The sequence below is a fragment of the Oncorhynchus masou genome, chromosome 23, assembly GCF_036934945.1.
Source record: "Oncorhynchus masou masou isolate Uvic2021 chromosome 23, UVic_Omas_1.1, whole genome shotgun sequence".
Lineage (NCBI taxonomy): Eukaryota > Metazoa > Chordata > Actinopteri > Salmoniformes > Salmonidae > Oncorhynchus > Oncorhynchus masou.
The window spans coordinates 38,486,640-38,494,166 of NC_088234.1; the positions used below are offsets into that span (position 1 = coordinate 38,486,640).

The window sequence follows — 7,527 nt, forward strand, 5'->3', positions numbered from 1 at the left end:
CGACTTCCGCCGAAGTTGGTCCCTCTCCTTGTTCGGGCGGCTTTCGGTGGTCGAAGTCACCGAACTTCGAGCCATCGCTGATCCTCTTTTCATTTTCCATTGGTTTTGTCTGGTCTTCCATCACACCTGGTTACAATCCCATCAATTACATGTTGTGTATTTAACCCTCTGTTCCCCCTCATGTCCTTGTCGGTGATTGTTTGTTGTAAGTGCTTGTGCTCGTCTGTCCTGGTGTGCGTTGGGTTATGGACCCATTTATTTTATTAGTCTGTTTTCCAGGGTTTTTGTTTGTTAATGAACTGCACAGTTGGAAACACAGTTATTTCTCTCCTGCGTCTGACTTCCCTGCCGCCAGTTCGCACCCCTATTGTAGCTGGATACAGCTGATTTTTAATGGAATATCTACATAGGCATATAGAGGCCCATTACCAGCAAGCATCACTCCTATGTTCCAATGGCACGTTTTGTTAGCTAATCAAAGTTGATCATTTTAAAAGGCTAATTGAAAACCATTTTGCAATTATGTTAATACAGCTGAAAACTGTTGTCCTGATTAAAGAAGCAATAAAATTGGCCTTCTTTAGACTAGTTGAGTATCTGGAGTATCAGCATTTGTGGGTTCGATTACAGGATTTTTTCAAAAACAAGGACATTTCTAAGTGACCCCAAACTTTTGAACGGTAGTGTACATATGAGATGAGTAATGAAAACATATGTAAACATTATTAAAGTGACTAGTGTTCCATTATTAAAAAGTGGCCTGTGATTTCAAGTCTATGTATATGGGCCAGCAGCTTCTAAGGTGCAGGGTTACGTGCCTGGATAGATTGTAAACTCTCCTTCCAGACTCACATTAAGCATCTCCAATCCAAAATTAAATCTAGAATTGGCTTTCTGTTTTGCAACAAAGCATCCTTCAATCATGCTGCCAAACATACCCTTGTAAAACTGACTATCCTACCAATCCTCGACTTTGGCGATGTCATTTACAAAATAGCCTCCAACACTCTACTCAACAAATTGGATGCAGTCTATCACAGTGCCATCCGTTTTGTCACCAAAGCCCCATATACTACACAACCACTGCGACCTGTATGCTCTCGTTGGCTGGCCCTTGCTTCATACTCGTCGCCAAACCTACTGGCTCCAGGTCATTTACAAGTCTTTGATACGTAAAACACTGCCTTATCTCAGTTCGCTGGTCACCATAGCAGCACCCACCTGCAGCACACGCTCCAGCAGGTACATTTCACTGGTCACTCCCAAAGCCAATTCCTACTTTGGCCGCCTCTCCTTCCAGTTCTCTGCTGCCAATGACTGGAACAAACTGCAAAAATCGCTGAAGCTGGAGACTCTTATCTCCCTCACTAACTTTAAGCACCAGCTGTCAGAGCAGCTCACAGATCATTGCAGCTGTTCATAGTCCATCTGTAAATAGCCCATCCAACTACCTCATTCCAATACTGTATTTATTTAGCTCCTTTGCACCCCAGTATCTCTACTTGCGCATTCATCTTCTGCACATCTATCACTCCAGTGTTTAATTGCTATATCGGAATTACCTCACCACTATGGCCTATTTTATTGCCTTACATCCCTTATCTTACCTCATTTGCACACACTGTATATATACTTATTTTCTTCTACTGTATTATTGACTGTATGTTTGTTTATTCCAAGTGTAACTCTGTGTTGTTGTATGTGTCGTACTGCTTTGCTTTATCTTGGCCAGGTCGCAGTTGTAAATGAGAACTTGTTCTCAACTGACCTACCTAGTTATATAAAGGTGAAATAAAAAAATCAAATAAATCCACAGATGACACAATCTCAATTGCACTTCACACTACCTTCTCCCTCCCGGACAGGAGAGGAAATAACTATGTGTCAATGCTGTTCATGGACCTCAGCTCAGCGTTCCCTCCATGCTCATCAACAAGCTGGCGACCCTGGGACTGAACACCACCCTTTGCAAATGGATCCTGGACTTCCTGACGGGCTGGCCCCAGGTGGTGAGGGTAGGCAACAACACCTCTGCCACGCTGTGTTTAGTCCCCTCCTGTACTCACTGTTTATCCACGACTACGTGGCCATGCATGACTCCAACACCATCATCAAGTTTACTGACCACACGACCATGGTAGGTCTGATCACTGATGGCGATGAGACAGTCTACATGGAGGTCAGAGACTTAGCAGTGTGGTGCTAAGTAGTGGTCCTCTACCTCAATGCCAGTAACACCAAGGAACTGAACGTGGACTACAGGATAAAGAGGGGAGAGGACTTAACATGATCCACAAACACCCACACAGTCGTGAAAAGGGCACAACAGTGCCTGAGGAGGCAAAAAAACGTGGTATGGGCCCTCAGATTCTCAAAAAGTTCTACAGCTGCACCATTGAGAGCCTCTTGACTGGCTGCATCATCGCTTGGTATGGCAAATGCACTGCCATCGACTGCAAAGCACTACAGAGGGTGGTGCGGACAGCCCAGTACATCACTGGGGTCAAGGTCCCTGCCATCCAGGACCTCTATATCAGGCGACGTCAGAGTCAGGCCTGAAAAATTGGAAAAGACTCCAGCCACCCTAGCCATAGACTGTTCACTCTGCTACCATCTGGCAAACAGTACCAAGGCATGGGCTCTTGCACCAACAGGCACCAAAAGGCTCCGAGACAGCTTCTACCCCCAAGCCAAATAAACTGTCTGCTAAATAGTTTATTAAATGGTTACCCAGACTATCTGCACTGACCCTAGCTTGCACTGACTCTATGCACACTCACAAGATTATATATACTGGCCCTCGCTTCATATTCGTCGCCAAACCCACTGGCTCCATGTAATCTACAAGACCCTGCTAGGTAAAGTCCCCCCTTATCTCAGCTCGCTGGTCACCATAGCATCACCCACCTGTAGCACACGCTCCAGCAGGTATATCTGTCACGCCTTGGTCTTAGTATTTTGTGTTTTAGTTAATTAGTTGGTCAGGCCAGGGTGTGACATGGGTTTATTGTTTGTTGTATTTAGTGGGGTTTTTTAGTTATTGGGATTGTAGCTGATTAGGGGTGTGTGTTTCATAGGTTTGGCTGCCTGAGGCGGTTCTCAGTCAGAGTCAGGTGATTCTCGTTGTCTCTGATTGGGAACCGTATTTAGGTAGCCTGGGTTTCGCTTTGTATTTCGTGGGTGATTGTTCCTGTCTCTGTGGGCTGTACAGTCGGGCTGTAATAGGTTTCACGTTCTGTTTTGTTGTTTTGTATTTATTCGTTATTTAATGTATAGTTTCGTTATTTGTTTTCACTATTAAAACATGAGTAACAAACACGCTGCATTTCGGTCCGACTCTCTTTCGACAAACAAAGAACGTCGTTACAATATCTCTCTGGTCACCCCCAAAACCAATTCTTTCTTTGGCCGCCTCTCCTTCCAGTTCTCTGTTGCCAATGACTGGAACGAACTACAAAAATCTCTGAAACTGTAAACACTTCTCTCACTAGCTTTAAGCACCAACTGTCAGAGCAGCTCACAGATTACTGCACCTGTACATAGCCCACCTATAATTTAGCCCAAACAACTACCTCTTTCCCTACTGTATTTATTTTATTTATTTATTTATTTTGCTCCTTTGCACCCCATTATTTGTATTTCTACTTTGCACATTCTTCCACTGCAAATCTACCATTCCAGTGTTTTACTTGCTATATTGTAGTAAATTCACGAGGCCCTAATCTATGGATTTCCCATGACTGGGAATACTGATATGCATCTGTTGGGCACAGATACCCTAAAAGAAAAGGCAGTTCGTGGATCAGAAAACCAGTCAGTATCTGGTGTGACCACCATTTGCCTCATGCAGCGCGGCATCTCTTTCACAAAGAGTTGATCCGGGCTGTTGATAGTGGATTGTGGAATGTTGTCCCACTCCTCTTCAATGGCTGTGCGAAGTTGCTGGATATTGGAGGGTACTGGAACATGCTGTCGTACACGTTGATCCAGAGCATCCAAACGTGCTCAATGCGCGACATGTCTGGTGAGTATGCAGGCCATGGACAAACTGGGACATTTTCAGATTCCAGAAGTTGTGTAGAGGTCCTTGTAACATGGTACCGGGCATTATCATGCTGAAACATGAGGTGATGGCGGTGGATTAATGGCACGAATATGGGCCCCGTCACAATATCACTGCACATTCAAATTGCCATCGTTAAAATGCAATTGTTTTCATTGTCCGTAGCTTATGCCTGCACATACCATAACCCCAAACACGCTGTCTGCCATCAGCCCGGTACAGTTGAAACTGCGATTCATCATGAAGAGCACACTTCTCCAGCATGCTAGTGGCCATTGAAGGTGGTTACGACGCCAAACTGCAGTAAGGTAAATAGTCTGGTCAGGATGATGAGCATGCAGATGAGCTTCCCTGAGACGGTTTCTGACAGTCTCTGCAGAAATGCGTCGGTTGTGCAAAACTAACAAGTTTCATCAGAAGTCCGGGTGGCTGGTCTCAGACGATCCCGCAGGTGAAGAAACCGGATGTGAAGGTCCTGGGCTGGCGTGGTTACACGTGATCTGCGGATGTGAGGCCGGATGGACGCACTGACAAATTCTCTAAAACAACATTGGTGGCGGCTTATATGGTAGAGAAATGATGTGCACCTGTGTAATAATCATGCTGTTTAATCAGCTTCTTGATATGCCACATCTGTCAGTCAGGTGGATAGATTATCTTGGCAAAGGATAAATACTCACTAACAGGGATGTAAACAAATTTGTGCACAACATTTTAGGGAAATAAGCTTTTTGTGCATAAGGAACATTTCTGGGATCTTTTATTTCAGCTCATGAAACATGGGACCAACACTTTACGTGGTGTGTTTGTATTTTTGTTAAGTATATACCTCAAATACCTCACACCCCTGCACATTGATCTGGTATTGGTACTACCTGTATATAGCTCCATTCATGTGTATTTTATTCATGGTAAAGTCTACACTTGTTGTATTAAGCGCGTATGACAATTAGTTTGATTTGATTTATATAATTTGTTTGTCTCCTGAAAACACATGACACCTGGTCCTTTGTAGCTCAGTTGGTAGAGCTATGCCAGGGTAGTGGGTTCAATTCCTGAAACCACCCATATGTAGAAGGTATGCATGCATGACTGTAAGTTGCGTTGCATAAAAACATCTGCTAAATGCCATATATTATTATGAGACTAAGGATTTGTATCCATTAGTGATGTCGAGCAGTTAAAATAATTAATTAAACACAATTTTCTGTAAATGCTTTCTGATGTTGTTTGAATTTGCTTTTTACATTGAAGCGTTTTACATTTAAAAAGCAGTGCATTGAGTTCCAGGCATACTATACTTTGATTGTAAGGAAGGAAACACAAAATAATCTGTATCAGAAACAAAATGCTCCAAATGTCTAGTCTGTTTTACCATTCCCTTACGGGATACAATTATTTGGGGCGGCAGGGTAGCCTAGTGGAGCATTGGACTAGTAACTGGAAGGTTGCAAGTTCAAACCCCCGAGGCGACAAGGTCCAAATCTGTTGTTCTGCCCCAGAACAGGCAGTTAACCCACTGTTCCTAGGCCGTCATTGAAAACAAGAAATTGTGCTTAACTGACTTGCCTAGTAAAATAAAATTCCCTTATGGAGTTATCAAGAGATAATTTGTTTTGATTTATTCTAATTTGTTTATTTTTAAATTAACAGTCAGTGTTGTTGTTGTTTTTCTGGACGCGTGGATCACGATTAAACTGTGTGTTGTTATTCTTTATGACATTTGTCTTAGAAGTCTGAATTTACTTATTTACAAATGCCCTAAACTAAACTGTTGTTCTGGTCTGTCCTCTCTCAAGGTAATGGCAGAAATGGTATCTAGATGCATGGGAGATCATTGCATGGGAGATCATTTGGCCGATGAACAGTGTGAACCTCAACACCTCCCCTCTAATCGGCTGAAAATGGCTTAAATTGCGATCAGTATGGTCCTTCACCACTTCTTCCGTGAGACCTGAGTCCGAGCCAGCAACCTGTACACAGCAGTCGATATAGATATCAACGGCCTTTTCTCTATTGCTCTTTCTCTCAGGAGCGACATGGGATGCATGTGGACTGAGCATGGAGAGAGATCCAGTCCAAACTTCTCTCATGCTGCTGGTGTACTGGTAGGAAAATGGACAAAGACATAATGGACTGTAAAGGACAGTGGCGGCTCAGGTGAGAGACATTATCAAGGGCCACCCACTTTGAACATGTCCCATTAAAAGGGCAAACTAAAACACTATCTGAAGAAGAACATGAAGAAATGCCAGGAAGAATGAGTGCTGTGAAGGGGGTTGGTCAACCGTGCCAGTAATTGATTTAGGCCTGTCCAAAATTGTTTATTTGGGGTATCAGGTTGATTGTGGAGGTCTGCACAAGGCAGAATTTTGTAATTTAGAATAAGAATGCAGTGAAATACCAATCTGTCATTAACATAAGTGATGAGAAAAGCAAGGGTCTTAAATTAAAGTGATAGAACCAACGTGAAGCACTAAGGACTCTAAGGATTTGGATTGGATAATTTATCAATAATTATAATTATGATTTGGAAAGGCAAGGCTTCTAGAGACTTCTAGAGAGCTGTGCCCTAAAAACTCCTTGCTGTCCCCAGTCCACCTGGCCGTGCTGCTGCTCCAGTTTCAACTGTTCTGCCTGCGGCTATGGAACCCTGACCTGTTCACCGGGACGTGCTACCTGTCCCAGAACTGCTGTTTTCAACTCTCTAGAGACAGCAGGAGCGGTAGAGATACTCTCAATGATCGGCTATGAAGAGCCAACTGACATTTACTCCTGAGGTGCTGACTTGCTGCACCATCGACAACTACTGTGATTATTATTATTTGAGCATGCTGGTCATTTATGAACATTTGAACATCTTGGCCATGTTCTGTTATAATCTCCACCCGGCACAGCCAGAAGAGGACTGGCCACCCCTCATAGCCTGGTTCCTCTCTAGGTTTCTTCCTAAGTTTTGGCCTTTCTAGGGAGTTTTTCCGAGCCACCGTGCTTCTACACCTGCATTGCTTGCTGTTTGGGGTTTTAGGCTGGCTTTCTGTACAGCACTTTGATATATCAGCTGATGTAAGAAGTGCTATATAAATAAATTTGATTTGATTCCATGTTCCATGTTTTTGTGCCTCCGTTTGGACGCAGTCTACTGTGCACAAAAGTGTAGGATAAACTACTGTGCAACACCCAACACTATTCCTATGAATTATTCTGGATATAATGACACTAAAATACATACATTTGAAGTCAGAAATGTACATACACTTAGGTTCGAGTCATTAGAACTTGTTTTTCAACCACTCCACAAATTTCTTGTCATCAAACTATAGTTTTGGCAAGTCGGTTAGGACATCCACTTTGTGCATTACAATACATTTTTCAACAATTGTTTACAGACAGATGATTTCACTCATATTTCACTGTATCACAATTCCAGTGGGTCAGAAGTTTACATCCACTAAGTTGACTGT

General features: G+C 43.2%; 1 protein-coding gene across 1 annotated transcript in view; it reads left to right on the forward strand.

Moving 5' to 3' along the window:
- Positions 1 to 7,167, forward strand: part of LOC135510796 (uncharacterized) — a 43,726-nt gene extending 36,559 nt beyond the window's left edge. Inside the window, exon 3 of the transcript XR_010451161.1 lies at positions 5,863 to 7,167. The gene's annotated coding sequence lies outside the window, so the exon portion shown is untranslated. The remainder of the gene's footprint in view (positions 1 to 5,862) is intronic.
- Positions 7,168 to 7,527: the final 360 nt, after the last annotated feature.